The 19,016-nt window shown below is 34.2% G+C and overlaps 1 non-coding gene across 1 annotated transcript; it reads left to right on the top strand.

The window, feature by feature from the left end:
* Window positions 1-18,631: 18,631 nt before the first annotated feature.
* Window positions 18,632-18,738, top strand: LOC139860635 (small nucleolar RNA R71). The gene has a single exon (XR_011763262.1). It is a non-coding gene; the product is annotated as a small nucleolar RNA R71 (small nucleolar RNA).
* The last annotated feature ends 278 nt before the right edge of the window (window positions 18,739-19,016 follow it).

Raw genomic sequence — 19,016 nt, 5'->3', positions numbered from 1 at the left:
TTTTTATTTTTTTTAGGTTTTTACGAGATGAAGACTTCCTGTGAATTAAACCATGGTCTAATGCTACACGCTTTGACCACTAAACGTAATAATGACACCCTTCCAAGTGAAATAGTATCATTAATCAGAAGTAAATTGGACGGAGTAAGAAAAGAATCCAGATGCGAAAATAATAAGTTACAATTTGGTAAAGGAAAATCAAAATCTGCAGCGAAAAGGAGAGCACGACACCTTGAAAGATGTCACAAATGTGGAAAACGGTCACACGAAGGAAAATGCTCGAGGAATCAGATATATTCCAATACCGAGTATCTTATGAGTGGGCTAGAGCATATCATTAAGAAATCTTTCTCACAGGTAAGTATGTACAGTTTTCATTTTTATTTTTATTTTTATTTTTAACCTTTTGATAATAAACGCTAATTTGTTCGCTATACAGTATTAAATTGATATTCGATAAAATTAGGTCTTGCGACCGAAATTATTGATATCATACAAAAATTTACTACATCACTGCGAAATTTACCGTTTATTCTTAAGGTATAAATATCTTTAATCAATCAACCAAAATATTTTAAAAATTCGTCATGAGTTAAACTAGGTTATAAAACCGAAATTACTTTACCGAAAAGAGGGGCGCATATTTTTGATAATATTTGATTGATTAAAGTGGGATAAAAGCCAAAAAGATTTTTAATTTTATTTTTACTTTATTTTTTTTAATTAATATTAAAATAATATTGTAAACTTTTTAAATCAATATATTTAAAATTGTAAATATTTGAAAAATTAATATTTTTAATATAAGTTTGTATGTATAAAATCAAAATTATAATTTAAGTTTGGTGTAAATTTTTAATATGAATTTTTAATTTTATGCATTTTAAATTTAAGTTTGGTGTGAATTTAAAAACAAAAATTTACTTTATTTCGATAAGTTAAAAATATGATTTTTAAAATTCGTCGTAAGTTGAAGACTAGGTCTTTGAACCGAAATTGCTTTACCCAAGGGAGGGACGAGAACCTTTATTATCATTATTTTTAATCTTATTGAATTATAGTATGCCAAAAATATTTAAAAAAAAAACCAAAAATCTTTACTTTTAAAACCGCGCTTTGAATTGGCGAAATTTTAAAATTTTGTCGAGAGACGGACTAGGACAACGTTCCGAAATGCCCTCGCTCCTAAAGGAAAACAAAATTTTTAGAATTTAATTAATTAAATGTTTTAAAAAGTTATAAGGTTTTATAAAAAAAAATGACAAAAACACTGTACCCGGGACTCCATGCGATCGCATGGAGTTTGGCCTTTGGTGCCATGCGATCGCATGGGGAGAAATTCCAGTCCAGAAACAAAAGGATCAGCGAGTCTGTGTTCTTTACCACTCCACACACACACATACGAAAATACCCCAAAATAATCTCTAAAATTTGTAATTTTTCACCGTAATTCGTCAGATTTCTTGTTCTAATCATGCCTAGATTCGCATTATTCAGCAAAAAGGTAAAAATTACACCCCTAAACTCTATAAATTCCTAGTTTTTGTGATAATTACCAATATTTTACCTAATGCAATTTTGTTAATTTATAGTGTAATTAGTGTTAAATTGATAGTATTTTATGCATGTATAACCTAGATTGATGCTATTTAACATGATTTGAAGCCAAAAACTTCAAAATTTTTAGAAATCTAGGGTTTGTGTTCTTGAGCAATTTGGGGCTTTTTGATATAAACAGGTTATGGCCCATTTTTGTCATGAATTATTGCTTAATTGAGTAATGTAACATGTTTAGGTAGTTAAATGATCCAAACATTGATCCTAAACATGATTTTTAAAGATTAAAGTGGACTTTTTAGGCGAAAATTCATGAACTTGATTAATTTGATATAATTGCCAATTGAGACTTGTTTAATTGTTAGTAATGATTATTTTGACATGTTATTTGAGTTAAATGCTTATGAATTTTGTATACATTTTCATATGTGCTTATTTGAAAAAGTATAGAATTGTAAAAAAAAAAAATTGTGAAAATGTGTATAAGTTTAATTTTGATTTAACATGTTATTGTGATTGTTTTAAATTGTTATTTTGCTAACACTAATGCATATTTGGATGCACAAATTTTGTGTTTAATGTGTTTTGCAGAAAGCCGATACTGGAGGTTCAGGATCATCATCATCTAGACAACCAGCTCCAGCTCCAGAACCAGAACCAGAAATGCAATATGAACCTGAACAACAACCACAACAGGAACCACAACAACAGCCTGATTAGCACGTACCTTATTATGACCCGCTACAGTTACCTAATGAATTCATAGTATTTCCGCCACATCCTCCTGTAGAATACCCAACAATTCCGGAACACACGTTGCATCCTAATCTGAGATTCGATAGACGATGGAGAGATTACCCGGCATATCAAAGTAATAAATTTAAATTGGTAACAAAAGAGGTAGAGGTGTTGTGGGTAATTGATTGGAATCCTTTGGAAACGGTCCATCTAGTTGACCGTGTTAGACATCATTTGATTCAAAGTTATGGCAGTTCTTCTTTTACAGATTGGAAACGTCTTTTCACCATTCGTAGACCTGTATATAAGGAATGGTGTGTTGAGCTGATGAGTACTATAGTGTTAAATGTAGATGTAGATAGGTTAGATGATAGAAGTTTTCTTAGATTTATCCTTGGCGGTAGGATGTACATAATGTCCATGATGGACATGGCCAGGGCATTACAGATTTACACTCCTAGTGAATTGCTACTACCCGATTGTATGAGTTTGATTTATCGTGGTGAAAGAGTAGATAGGAACTTTGACGCGAACGCTGTTTGGAGGCGTATGTCAAACTATAATGTTTTTACACTGGCAGGAAAACACTCCTACTTACATATTAACAAAGCCAAGCTTCGTGTAATTCATAGATTTTTGGCTAACTCGATTACACAGAAAGGTCACAATAAGGAGAAAATGACCTTACATGATTTATTTTACCTAAAGTGTATTCGAGACCCGAGAAGCTTTGTTAATATCCCTTACTGTGTTGGTTTTTATTTATCTAAAATGGTAGAAGGAATGCAGGACGGGAGTATAATAGGAGGAGGTATTTTTGTTACTCTCATTGGAGAGTATTTAGGTGTTGATAGGAACCAAGGGGGTCCATTACAGTTTTGTAGAGAACAAGATGAGACCATAGGATTGCGGGTTTATGTGGGTACTAAGGTATTGAAGAGTAGACGCAACCAGGCATTGCCCTATGAAGGTAATCATCCTCAGGTAGAGAGAGGCTCAGACGAGGAAATGGAGGAAGCGGAAGACATTAGGGATGTCTTTCGAGATGCTATTCTTGACGTCCACGTTCATATAGATGAGGAAGAAATGACGAGTGCGGCCAGACATAGTATGTACGAGCAGTGGAACTCCGAGCTAGTATACGAGGATTATAGGCGACGCCAACACGATAGCTGGTTAGTTCATCAGCACCAAATCATGAGCCAGCTATCATATCAGGTACCAAATAATTACGTGCCTACTCGACCTGCTCATTTTTCGCCACACAACCCCGACATCCGACCACCCTTTAACCGGTATGACTATAACCAAGCCTATCAGAACACCTATAACCAACAATGGAACCCACCTGACGAGATGAACTGGAACCCCTATCCAGACTGATTTAGTTCCATTGGTTATTTTTATCATTTTTATGTTTTTATCTTTTTACTTATTCATGTTTAAATTACGTTATTGGATATATTTATGTAATTTTTATCATTTTTATTATTATTGTGTACTAATATTTCACATTTAGGATTTGAAAGTGGGATATTAAGTTCCATTTCAAATTGACATGCATGTTTATATTTGTATGTATGTATATTGTCGATTGTACAAAATAGGGTAAAACAGCGCATTTTCAATGACTGGCATTAAGTTCAGCAAAAGCTAGTAATTTTGACGACAAGATGAAAAATAAATGTGATGTAAAAATAAGATGGAATGAACAAATGATATGCACCATTTATCATTCAGCAAACAAACGCCAATATGTTTGGAAACATTTGTAAAATTTAATCATTTTTCTACGCTATTTACCCTCAATAATTTAAATTGTTACTGATTTCTTTCAAATGAGGGCATTGCAAAATCTTAAGTGTGGGAAGGGGTTAAATTCTTTCGGAATTTTAAAAATTTTTTGATTTATACACTTGGTTACCATTAGAAATACTAGTAAAGCATTAGTTGCATTAGAATCTAGTGCTCTCTGATAATAAAGAACAGCCCTAGTCTTATATACTGACTACCCAATTCTAGTAAAAATTTTCAAAATTTTCAATTAAATGAATTCAAAATCATATTTATACATATTTATGAACGATAAAACTAGGTGTTAACACCGAAATTATTGTTACCTTGTAAAGGACATAAATTGAGAAACAAACCAAAATGTTACAATTCATTTAAAATGGAATAGAGGACAATAAAAAGGAAAATAAAAACCAAGTGTGGGAAAATTTACCAAGTTATTTAAAACATATATCACATATTTTTGTACAAATAATTGAAGATACTTTTGCTTTGGGCTAATCTAATCAATTTTACCCGATTTACTGTAATATATTTGAAAGAAAGATGGATCTACACGATGAATCAATTCCATTATTAAAAGGAAGTAAAGTCTTCCGAAACAGAAACGCGCTTCTTGATTTAGGCCATGAAGTTGTCGTCCAGACCAGCTGTAGGTTGACGAAAAATCTAGAAAAGTCATCACTAAAATCAACAGGAAATCCACAGACCTCAGCATCAAACAGGGTCGCCAAGTGGTCAGACTTATCCTAACCATGAGAGGATCTGTCTTGTAAAATGGGGAGGACGCCGTGCAAATTAGCTGGATAAGACTAATGAATCAGATCCCCAGAAAAGGATAATCTCCTTAAAAGATCAAAAATCAGCTTTTAAGACTAATATTACTCAATCCTAGAGATTGACCTTAAAGATTGAGAATTCAAACTCATGGAATTCAATGATATCTAAACTCGAGCTTGAACGAGAAAATATTTTGATCAAAATTAAAACCGATTTGTTTTCTGAAAACCCATTTTCAATGCGTTCATTACCATTGAACGTAAAATCCTAGGAATTCACCTGGAATTCATTAGGTCACCTGAACCAAATCGGGTGTTAACCGTAAGAACGGTGGTTGCATAGCATGGTCAAAGACAGGACCTTGTGCCAGACCGGAAAATTATAAGGGTGAGCTTTACTATTGCTCCTACAAAGGATAGTAATTGCGTCCGACTCGTTATAGACCATAATTAAAAGCATGTCACGGGACATTGCCTTAACAGTTGCTTGTTCAACGCTTTCCTTTACAACCGGACGGTAGTTTACCGAAAGGTAATATACGGAACAAGTATATTGGACGTGTTGCTTTCCCAATACAAGGTTAGCAAGTGGGTGACACAAAACCTTAAGTTTTGAGCTAAAAATTTCAAATATGAAACCTACCAAACCCACAAAAAGAATTTGCAAACACCGGTGAAGGGTTATTCCGAAAAACTTATCTAGGGTAAAAGCTAGATTTAATTTTCAAAAGATCAAATGTTTTCATAAAGATCCAATTTTCCTAATGGATCTAAATTTTATAGTCATGTGGGACTGTAAACCACATCGTTACTACCATTGTTTATACCGCCGTATAGAAATCACTGATGTACAAAGTGTGAAGAATAAAGAAGTGATTCTAGTATATTTCAAGACTATATTGCTTGAGGACAAGCAACGTTCAAGTGTGAGAATATTTGATAATGCTAAAAACGAACATATATTTCATAGCATTATCCCTCAAGAAAGACAAGCTTTTAGTTGCAATTGTCCTATTTACAAGTGATATTCGTTTAAATAATAAAAGGTGAAGACAAAAGACAGATTCGACGAATTGAAGACGCAAACGACCAAAAAGCTCAAAAGTACAAAGTACAATCAAAGAGGCTCCAATTATTGATGAGAAACGTCTCAAAATTACAAGAGTACAAGACGCGAAACGTAAAGTACAAGATATTAAATTATACGCAAGGACGTTCGAAAATCCGGAATCGGGACCAGAGTCAACTCTCAACGCTCGACGTAACGGACTAAAAATTACAAGTCAACTATGCACATGAATATAATATAATATATAATTAATTCTTAAAATTAATATATATATTATATTATATTATAAAAACCGTCGGCAGAAAAAACAAGAGCATGTGAGCCTCCCCAGCTGGCCATGCGATCGCATGGCCTTGAAGAGTAATCTTCATGCGATCGCATGAGCTCCTTTTCCAGCTCACAGGCCTATAAATTCGCGTGTTTGGTTCAGTTTAACCCATCCATCCAACTCTCTCAACGTATATATATATATATATATATATATATATATATATATATATATATATATATATATATATATATATATATATATATATATATATATATATATATATATATATATATATATATATATATATATATATTATAATTTTAATTTTAATTTTAATTTCCAATAATAAGGGTATGTTAGCGAATGTTGTAAGGGTGTAAGTCGAAATTCTGTCAGTGTAACGCTACGCTATTTTTAATCATTGTAAGTTATGTTCAACCTTTTTACATTAATGTCTCGTAGCTAAGTTATTATTATGCTTATTTAAAACGAAGTAATCATGATGTTGGGCTAATTACTAAAATTGGGTAATTGGGCTTTGTACCATAATTGGGGTTTGGACAAAAGAACGACACTTGTGGAAATTAGACTATGGGCTATTAATGGGCTTTATATTTGTTTAACTAAATGATAGTTTGTTAATTTTAATATAAAGATTTACAATTGGACGTACCTATAAATAACCATATACACTCAATCGGACACGATGGGCGGGATATTTATACGGAATTATTAAAACAGGAGTGAAATTATGTACAAGGACACTTGACATAATTGATAACAAAGTATTAAAACCTTGGGTTACACGCAGTCAATATCCTGGTGTAATTATTAAACAAAGTATTAAGACCTTGTTACAGTTTAAGTCCCCAATTAGTTGGAATATTTGACTTCGGGTATAAGGATAATTTGACGAGGACACTCGCACTTTATATTTATGACTGATGGACTGTTATGGATAAAAACCAGACGGACATATTAAATAATCCAGGACAAAGGACAATTAACCCATGGGCATAAAACTAAAAATCAACACGTCAAACATCATGATTACGGAAGTTTAAATAAGCATAATTCCTTTATTTTCATATTTAATTGCACTTCTAATTATCGCACTTTTATTTATTGTCATCGTATTTAATTGCACTTTTAATTATCGTACTTTTTAATTATCGAAATTTTATTTTATCGCAATTTCATTTATCGCAATTTCATTATCATTATTTAATCTACGTTTTAAATTAAGTTGTATTTATTTTTATATATTTTTACATTAGGTTTTAACTGCGACTAAAGTTTTAAAAATCGACAAACCGATCATTAAACGGTAAAAACCCCCTTTTATAATAATAATATTACTTATATATATATTTGTATTTTTATAATTTAAACTAATATAGCGTTAAGCTTTATTTAAAGATTTCCCTGTGGAACGAACCGGACTTACTAAAAACTACACTACTGTACGATCAGGTATACTGCCTATAAGTGTTGTAGCAAGGTTTAGGTATATCCATTCTATAAATATATAAATATCTTGTGTAAAATTGTATCGTATTTAATAGTATTTCCTAGCAAAAATATAGCTATTTCATATACACCTCGCATAACATCACTGTATACGAGACGCTTCGTCTGGCACCCACTGTTGTACAAACCTTAGTTTATCCATATACTTCTCTACTACCTCGTCGATCATCATTTGAGTTGTCATCTTCATTTCAAGAAACTCAGTCTTGATTCGGTTCATATCAAATGGATTACAATACTGTTCACACACCTTCCCATGAAACTACTCACATGTGATCATACTCACTTGTTCTTTCGATATACTGGATATCAAAGAATTCCACCAAATCATAGCCCTACCTTTCAACAATCGACTAGCATATGTCACTTTCAGCTCGAGTTCACACTAGCACGCTTCAAATACCCTTTCAATTTCTCGTAACCAATTGAGAGTTACAGTCGGATCAGTACTTCCAGAAAACTTAGAGGGTTTGCAATCATGGAAGTTCTTATAAGTACACCTTTTAGGTGGTTGCATGTAAGGTTGTTGAAACATTTGCATTTGGTATGGGTTCATCATTATGGGATTTTGGTAAGTAAAAGTATTTTGCGGTGGCATATAGTATTGGTTAGGTATTTGATTCTGAAACTGGTTCTGATGCACATTAGGTATCGTTTGGGATTGCGCGGTTGGGAATCCAGGTGGTGTATCATCATTTCCAGAATGCCTTGCCAATTCAAGCTCATTAATTTTGTCTTCAACCTCTTTTAGCTTGCTTTCTAATTGAAGGATGTAACTATTCTGATCATCATCAGACTCAACACACTCTTCTGGTGCTCTGAATGTTCCGGGGTTGGATGGGCCAGTTGCGTTTCTATCAGCCATACCTGTGCTACAAAAACAGCTCACACAAAAGCTTAGTGGATATCAGTTAGTTCAATCACAACTAACACACATATATCCTATATTCACTTAGCCCCCACTCCCACAGACATGTTTGACTTGCCTCGGGGTTTGGGAACAAAATACGCGCACGTATTTGCTGCCAAACCTTGCTCTGATACCAACTTGTAACACCGGCCATTTTTTTTAAAACACAGCGGAAGACTTTATTAATAAACAGAGTATAGGTCACGTCATTACATTAATCTGAGTAATTAAGTTTAAGTTTACACAACGGGGTTACGTTATTACAAAATATGATTTAAACAAAAGTCCACATCAGAGTAAGGTTGTCAAACATATCTTCTACATCAGTACCCAACCCGACCAGCAGTACCTAAACCTGCAAGGGGAGAATATGTGGGGGATTAGCGCACCGCTAAGTGAATGGAATCTATCTAATAGATATAGCTTAAGCCACACACAAGCTATATACTAACAACAATACTTGCTAACTACCAACTAGCATACAATAAGACAATACAAAGATCGGCGGCTTGTACGAGCACACGACTCTCAGCTGATCGGGCCTGAGTCTACCGATAGTCCCTGCTACTCAATTCATAGTATAGTTATCCAGATGCAGGGGGTGCATCGTTCACACTATACTCCACAATTAGTAGCCTATGGACCCAACCTCCCCTAGGCACAGTTGACCTCATAAGGACTCTAACCTCTCCTAGGCACGGTCTCGAGTCCCCAGTCTCCCTAGGCCCGACTGGTGCCATTCACACAGTGTACACAAAATTCACATACAACATCAGGCAAACGATATTATTCTATCATGGCAATTCCTACACTATGCATGGTAAAAGAGTCAACCACAGTAGCATGATATGCTACTTAAACTCTATCCGTAGATAGACCCACTCACCGAATACCAGCAACTAGCTCAGATAATCTATCACTGAGCGGCTTCCTTATCCTTATCACCTGAACATAAGGCAAATCAAGTTAGTTTCTGTCTGTTAATGCAAAACAACACAGTAGAGAAAGCAGTCACAAAAATCGCCGCTAAAGTCCACCTAACACTTATGCACTTTCAAAATTTACATCCTGAACACCAAAATACAAACGGGCAGCATAACGGCTAGAAAAAGGCACTTTGGTAAAACATTCTGCCCTGGATACTCAGCCGGTCGACTTACACTGACAGTCGGTCGACTGTCGACACAACCGGTCGACTGACCTTACCAGTCGGTCGATTCACTTGGTATTACATCAATCGACCGAAGGTAAATCTCAGTAGGTCGGTTCACTCAACAATCGGTCGGTTCACCCTCAGTCGGTCGACTGTCGATCGACAGTCGGCTGACTGTGTTCATCTTCCTCAGAAACTGAACAAAGGCTACGGACTTCACGATGAAATCCTCAAATCTCGATCTAGAGCTCATTTCAAAACACCAAAATCAACCACAACTTGTTCACTACTTGTTATAGACTCAAAACCCACAACAATTTGACCATAACAACACTTAAATCACTTGTTTTGACACAAATTCAAGCTTTTTACAAAATCACACAAAACCATGAATTTAACAACGAATTGAACACAAAAACACATGTTACTTACCTTGATAGACTCAGTAAACGATAACAAATACGATTCTAACACCAATTTGAGCTCAAGATCAATGTTTAAGGATTAAGGTTCGTAGATAGGAGGGATGAAGGTACGGTGTTTTTGGTTAATTTTCTAGAAATGGGAAGAAAATACAGCACACTAGTCACTTAATTGGGTTTAATTCCCACACTGTACAACACAAGAGTATTTATCAGTTATCTGATATCTTTCGTACCTCGTTAGGTGGCCCTAACGGAGTCCAAATTAAATAAACAAACCTGTTCTGTAACCCTTGTCACAAACTGGTCTTAACCAATTAATAAAATAACACTATTCACATAATTAAAATAAAAGCATATAAAACACATAATAAAACCCTAAGGGCAAAATAGTCCACTTACTACTAGCCCGAGTTTCCATCTGTTACAACAGTAGGGAATATTAACAAAGCCTCTAGTGTCTCGAATGCACTTAAGGTAGAATAAATCGTTTAGAGTCATTTTCTCCTTGTTTTTACCTCTTTGTGTAATCGAGTTAGCTAAAAATCTATGTATTATACGAAGCTCTGCTTTGTTAATATCTAAATAAGAGTGTCTTCCTGCCCATGTAAACACATTAAAATTTAACATACGCTTCCATACGGCGTTAGCGTCAAAATCTCTATCTACCCTCTCACCGTGATAAATTAAAGCTGTACAATCAGGTGATAATAATTCAGTGGGAGTGTAAATCTGTAAAGCTCTAGCCATGTCTATAATAGACATCCTGTACATCCTACCTCCAAGTAAAAATCTAAGAAAAGTCTTATCGTCTAACCTATCTACATCCTTATTTAAGGCTATAGTACTCATTAGCTCAACACACCACTCCTTATATACAGGCCTACGAGTGGTAAATAAACGTTCTCAATCAGTAAAAGAAGAGCTAGCATACCTTTGGATTAGATGCTGCCTAACTGAGTTAGCTAGGTTGACCCTTATCAAAGGCTCCGAATCTATTACCCTTGGTAATTCTACATTTTTGGTCCAAAGCTTAAATTTGTTACTTTGGTACATCGGGTAATCTCTCCAACTTCTATCAAACCTTAAATTGGGGTGTAACTCCTGTTCATGAATTCTTGAGTGTTCTATTACATGGTGAACGGGAAATATTATGTAGGCGGTAAAAAATTGTGGCTCCGGCTCATAGTGTGGCACGTGTTGATCATAATGTTGTTGTTGTTCAGGTTGTTGTTCCGGTTCGTGATATTGCATCTCTGGCTGTGGTTTCGGATTAGGTTGCCTAGACGATGATGATGCACCATCAGTATTGATATTTCTATGCAAAACACATTAAACACAAAATTTGTGCATCCAAATATGCATTAGTGTTAGCAAAATAACAAATTAACATAATTATAAAGACATGTTTAATCATCATCAAACTTATACACATTTTCATAATTTTAATCAATTCTACAATTTTTCAAATAAGCACATATGAAAATGCATACATTGTTCATAAGCATTCAACTCAAATAACATGTTTAAATAACCATTACTAACAATTAAACAAGTTTCAAATGGCATTCATATCAAATTAATCAAATTTATGAATTTTAGACTTAAAAAAGTCCACTTTGATGCTCAAAAATCATGTTTAGGATCAAAGTTTGGATCATTTAGCAACCTAAACATGTTACACTACTTAATTTAGCAATAATTCATAACAAAAACCAACCATAACTTATTTATATCAAAAAGCCCCAAATTGCTCAAGAACACAAACCCTAGATTTCTAAAAATTTTGAAGTTTAAGGCTTCAAATCATGTTAAATAGCATCAATCTAGGTTATACATGCATAATATACTAACAATTTAACTCTAATTACACTAGAAATTATCAAAATCAAATTAGGTAAAAATTTGCTCAAGAACACTATAATTCGAATTTAAAGAGTTTAGGAGTGAATTTTGATTCCTTCTTCCTTCCAATTCCAAGAAAAGGCATGTTTAGAGTGATTTGTAGCACGAAATTTGGCGCATTTTGGTGAAAAATTGCGAATTTTTGAGGGTGTTTGGGAGAGTTTTCGTGTATGTGTGTGTGAAGTGTGAGGAGACAGAACCAGTCGACTGCTTTTTTAATCTGCCCAGTATTTTTGTGCCATGCGATCGCATGGTTGTGTAGGGTATATCCCATGCGATCGCATGGGGTCCTGACTTTTTTTTATTTTTTATAAAAACCTTTTACTTATAAAACAAAAATTGATTAAATTTTAAAAATTTGTTTCTTTTTATATTGAGGGCGTTTCGGTACGTTGACCTAGTTTGTCTGTCGACAAAATTTTAAAAATTTGTCTTTTTAAAGCGTTGTTTTAAAAGCTAAGATTTTTGGATTTTTTTTGGCATACTTTAGATCAATAAAATTAAAAATAATGATAATAAAATTTCTCGTCCCGCCCTTGGGTAAAACAATTTCGGTTCAACGACCTAGTTTTCAACTTACGACGAATTTTAAATATCAAAATTTTAACTTAATGAAATAAAGTATATTTTTGTTTTTAAATTCACACCAAACTTATAATGCAAATAATTTTATATTAATAATATTTATATATAGTAATTTTACAAACTTTCATTTAAAATATTATAATTATATATATTAATTTTAAAAACAAGGCGAAAATAAAATAAATTTTTTTTCGGTCTTTTATCTCACTTTAATTAATCAAATATTAACAAAAATATATGTCCCTCTTTTGGGTAAAGTAATTTCGGCTATTTACCTAGTTTTACTCCTGAAGAATTTCTGAAATATTTTGGATTGATTGATTAAAGATATTTATACCTTATGAATAAACGGTAAATTTCGCAGTGATGAATTAAATTTTTGTATGATATCGATAATTTCGGTTTCGCATACCTAATTTTTTTGAATATCAATTTAATACTTTATAGCTAACGATTCAGCGTTTATTATCAAAAGGTTAAAAGCAATAAAATAAAAAAAATAAAAAAAACTGTACATACCTACCTGTGAGATAGAATTCTTAGAGACCTGCTTTAGCCGACTCATATGAGAGTCATGTGATTTGGTTTTCCATAGCTACATAAGCGTAACCTCGATTTTTCAATAACTTTTCTTCTAAACATATGAACGGTCCTTCTCTGCATAGAGTAACAAATTCGGTATTTGAATATGTTTGATTGTTCGAACATTTACCTTCGTGTGACCATTTTCCGCATTTATGACATCTTTCAAGGTGTCGTGCTCTTCTTTTTGTTGCGGATTTTGATTTTCCTTTACCAAAATGTATCTTATTATGATTCTTCCTGAGTTCTTTCCTCACTTCGTCCACTTTTCCTCTTATGAATGATACTAGTTCACTCGGGAAGGTGTTATTATTACGTTTAGTAATCATAGCGTGTAGTAGTAGACCATGGTTCAGATCAAAGGAATTCTTTATCTCGTAAAACCTAAAAGAAATAAAAATTCAGAATGGAGAGAGAAGACTAGTTCTTTAGGGTCTGCTAGGGAAAGACCATTCGGATTCCATTTTCGAGAACTACACGAAAACAGAACATCTAACTCTAACAGAAATTCATATTACCCTTAAAAGATTCGAATCTTCCCACACTTAGTTAGCTGTTGTATCGAAATTGTGATTAACTTCATCTTCAACTTTCATTGGATTATCTATGTAATGTTTAACTCTATGACCATTAACCTTAAATTCAATCCCATTTGAATTTATTAACTCTATTGTTCCGTACGGGAAAACTCTTTTGACTATTAATGGTCCAGACCATCTTAATTTCAATTTTCCAGGAAATAGCTTGAATTGTGAATTGAAAAGAAGAACTCTGTCTCCTTCCTTGAATTCTTTTGAACTTCTGATTCTTTTATCATGCCATTTCTTCGTTCTTTCCTTATAGATTAACGAATTTTCATATGCATCATGTCTTAATTCTTCTAATTCATTTAGTTGACTTAATCGAAGACGTTCGGCTTCATGCAAATCAAGATTACATGTATTCAAAGCCCAAAATGCTTTGTGCTCGATTTTTACTGGAAGGTGACATGCTTTTCCGTAAACAAGTTTAAAAGGTGTGGTTCCAATTGAAGTTTTGTAGGCCGTTCTAAAAGCTCAGAGTGCATCCTCCAATTTTATGGACCATTCCTTTGAATTTGATCCTACAGTTCTCTCTAGAATACATTTTAAAGCTAGGTTGGTATTTTCAACTTGTCCACTTGTTTGTGGATGATAAGCGGTTGAGATTTTATGAGTTACTCCATATCTTTTGAGAACTTTCTCAAGTTGATTATTACAAAAATGAGTACCCCGATCTTTTATTAAAGCTTTCGGTGTTCCGAACCTTGCAAAAAGATGTTTTAAGAAGTTGACTACAACTCGTGCATTGTTAGTTGGGAGAGCTTGTGCTTCCGCCCATTTAGATACATAATCAATGGCTACGAGAATATAGAGATTATTATGAGATTTTGGAAATGGACCCATAAAGTCAATACCCCAAATGTCAAATACTTCACATACTTGAATGACATTTTGTGGCATTTCATCACGTTGACTTATTTTTCCGGCCCTTTGACATGCATCACAGAATTTACAAAGAAGGTGTGCGTCTTTGAAAATTATAGGCCAATAAAATCCAGTATCGTAGACTTTCCTTGCTGTAAGTTGTGGCCCATAATGCCCTCATGTTGGTCCTGTGTGACAATGGTTTAAGATTTGGCTAGCTTCATCTCCGAATACGCATCGGCGTATTATTCCATCGGGACAACTTTTAAACAAATGTGGATCTTCCCAAAAATAGTGTTTTATATCACTAAAGAATTTCTTTCGTTTTTGGTACGACAACCCTTTTTCCAGGAATCCATATACTAAGTAGTTTACATAGTCTGCAAACCATGGAATTTCATTATAATCTATCTTCAATAGATATTCATCAGGAAAGTTATCTTGTATAGCCGATTCATTTAGAACTTCTAATTCAGGATTTTCAAGACGAGAAAGATCATCAGCTGCGAGATTTTCTGCTCCCTTTTTGTCTCGGATCTCAATATCGAACTCTTGTAAGAGTAAGATCTAACGGATTAATCGTGGTTTGGCATCTTGTTTCAAAAATAGATATCTAAGATCAGAATGGTCGGTATAGACCACCATTTTAGCTAGAACGAGATATGAACGAAATTTGTCAAAAGCAAAGACAATAGCAAGGAGTTCTTTTTCAGTAGTTATGTAATTTGTTTGTGCTCCTTGTAGCGTCTTACTAGCATAATAAATAGGTTGAAATCGTTTTTCAATCCTTTGTCCTAAAATGGCTCCCATTGCAAAATCACTTGCATCGCACATGAGTTCAAATGATAGATTCCAATTTGCAGTTATCATGATCGGCGCATTAGTGAGTTTTTCTTTAAGAATATTAAAAGATTTTATGCATTCATCCGAAAAGATGAATGGAGCATCCTTTTCTAGGAGTTTACTCATAGGAGTGGCAATTTTAGAAAAGTCTTTTATGAAACGTCGGTAAAAACCAGCATGCCCTAGAAAACTCCTAACTCCTCTAACATTGGTGGGATGTGGAAGTTTAACAATTACATCTACTTTAGCTCTATCCACTTCAATTCCTTCCTTTGAAATTTTATGAGCAAGAACGATGCCTTCTCTAACCATGAAATGGCATTTCTCCCAATTAAGTACTAGATTTGATTGCTCGCATCTAATAAGCATTCGTTCAAGATTAACTAGACATGTTTCAAAATTATCACCGAAGACTGAAAAGTCATCCATGAAAACTTCCATGCATTCTTCTATCATGTCGTGGAAAATCGCCATCATGCACCTTTGAAAGGTTGCAGGGGCGTTGCAAAGTCCAAATGGCATGCGTTTGTAAGCAAAAGTACCATAAGGGCACGTGAACGTGGTTTTCTCTTGATCCTCGGGTGCGATTGGAATTTGAAAGTATCTGGAGAAACCGTCAAGAAAACAATAGTAACTATTCTCGGCTAACCTTTCCAACATTTGATCAATGAAAAGTAAGGAAAAGTGATCTTTTCTGGTGGCGTCATTTAATTTTCTATAATCAATATAAACACGCCATCCTGTTACAGTCCTAGTAGGAATAAGCTCATCTTTTTCATTTGTAATGACAGTCATGCCACCTTTCTTAGGTACACATTGAACTGGGCTTACCCATGGACTATCAGAGATTGGATAAATTAAACCTGCATCTAGCAGTTTAATTATTTCTTTCTTAACAACATTTTGCATATTAGGATTTAGTCTTCGTTGGCTTTGCACATATGTTTTATGACCTTCTTCCATAAGGATTTTATGTGTGCAATACGAAGGACTTATGCCTTTAATGTCATGAATCTTCCATGCAATAGCTGGTTTATGAGCTTTTAGCACAGAAATGAGTTGAGATTTTTCATTTTCTGTAAGAGAAGATGATATTATTACAGGTAATTCAGATTCACCATATAAATAAGCGTATTCCAAATAGGTTGGAAGTGGCTTTAACTCTAATATCGATGGTTCTTCTATCAATGATTTGTATCGATCTCTGTCTTCCTCTTTTAACATTTGAAGTTCTTCTGTTGTTGGTTCGTATTCATTAGCCATGAGTGCGGCTAACATTTCAGCTTCATCAATTGGTTCAGTTCCTTCTCCTAAAGAACATTCTCCTGTTCCTTGTAATTCTGGAAATTCTTGTAACAATTCTGCATGTGAATCTATAGTTTGAATATAATAACATGTATCATCTGCAGATTGCGGTTGTTGCATGGCTCTATCAACAGAAAAGGTAACACTCTCGTCCTCTATACTTAGGGTCAGTTTCTTACCAAACACGTCTATTATTGCTTTAGCCGTGTTTAATAATGGTCTTCCTAATATGAGAGGAACTCGAGATTCTTTTTCCATGTCCAGAATAACAATATCTACTGGAAATACTAAAGTACCAACTTTAACTAGCATGTTCTCCATTATCCCTCTAGGATATTTTACTGATCGATCGGCTAGTTGTATGCTTATTCGTGTTGGTTTCAATTCTCCGAAGTCTAGTTTAGCGTATAGTGAATACGACATTAAATTTATACTAGCACCTAAGTCTGCCAATGCTTCTATTGAACTAAGACTACCCAGAAAACATGGAATTGTGAAATTTCCTGGATCTGAGAGTTTTTCTGGTATCTTATTCAGCAGCACTGCAGAACAATTAGCATTCATAGTAACAGCCGAGAGTTCTTCCATTTTCTTTCTATTTGTGATTAGATCTTTCAGGAATTTAGCATATCTTGGCATTCCTGAAATCACATCAATGAAAGGAAGGTTGACATTTATTTGTTTAAACATATCCAAGAATTTGGATTGCTCGGCTTCAAGTCTTTCTTTTCTCATTTTACTCGGGTAAGGAAGTGGTGGTTGGTATGGTTTAACATAAGGTTTAGCCTTAACTGTGTTATCTTCATTAACCTTTTCAACTACCGGTTCTATTTCCTTCTCTTACTCAGGTTGTGGTACTTGTGTAGTAGGAATAGAGTCATCAGAAATTACAGGCATTTCAGGTGGTTTAAGTGTAATACCATTTCTTGTGGTAATGGCTTTAGCTTTTTCATTTCGAGGGTTAGCATTTGTATTGCTAGGTAAACTCCCCAGTTTTCTTTCTCCTATTAACCTTGCTAGGTTGCTCACTTCTTGTTCAAGATTTTGGATTGAAGCTTGTTGATTTCTAAATGCTTTAGCATTTTGTTCATTAGTTTGTTTCTGAGATGTGAAAAATTGAGTTTGAGATTCAACTAGCTTCGACATCATATCTTCTAAATTTGGCTTTTTATCATCGGTTTGTGGTGGTTTATTTGGAAAAATAGGTCTTTACTGATTGTAAGTATTATTTGATACTTGTTGATTGCTAGGACCTTGTTGGTTGTTGTATGGAATATTTCAGTTATAATTCTGATTTTGATTGTAGTTTGGTTTTGGCGGTTGATAATTATTCTGATAATTATTTCCAGGCCTTTGGTTCATGTATGAAACATTATCTCTTTGTTCCATTGTTGTTCAATACTGAGACAATATTTTGTCAAATGTGGTCCTCCACACTGCTCATAACTAATGTGTATTGCTTGACTATCCTTAGTCATCTTTTCCATTCGTCTCGCGAAAGCATCTAACTTTGCGGAAATGGAATCAAAGTCATGGCTAGAATCGGCTCTAGCCGCTTTAGATGATCTAACGCTGTCTTTTTCTTGGTGCCACTCATGTGAGTGGGAGGCTGTGTTATCAATAAGTTTGTAAGCTTCGGTTGCGGTTTTCTTCATAATGGAACCACCAGCTGCTATATCGATGTCTTTTCGTGTAGTAATGTCGCATTCTTGATAGAATATTTGTACTATTTGATAAGTGTCTAAACCATGTTGAGGACATCCTCTCAACAACTTTCCAAATCTTGTCCATGCCTCATATAGAGTTTCATTTGGCTTTTGTGTGAACGTAACAATTTCTCCTTGAAGTCTCACAGCTTTAGATGCCAGAAAGAATTGTTTAAGAAATTTTTCAACGAAGACATCCCATGTATCAATCGCCCCTTCAGGTAACGATTCTAACCAATCTTTGGCTTCTCCCTTTAAAGTCCAGGGAAATAACATGAGATAGATCTGTTCATCCTCAACTTCTCTGATTTTGAATAGAGTACAGATCCTATTAAAGGTACGAAGATGTTCGTTTAGATCTTCCTTCGGCGCACCACTAAATTGGCATTGATTAGTTACCATGTGTAGGATTTGTCCTTTGA

The sequence above is a fragment of the Rutidosis leptorrhynchoides genome, chromosome 7, assembly GCF_046630445.1.
Source record: "Rutidosis leptorrhynchoides isolate AG116_Rl617_1_P2 chromosome 7, CSIRO_AGI_Rlap_v1, whole genome shotgun sequence".
Classification (NCBI taxonomy): domain Eukaryota; kingdom Viridiplantae; phylum Streptophyta; class Magnoliopsida; order Asterales; family Asteraceae; genus Rutidosis; species Rutidosis leptorrhynchoides.
Note: the sequence above shows the minus strand (reverse complement) of the source record. Positions and strands in the feature narration are given on the sequence as shown.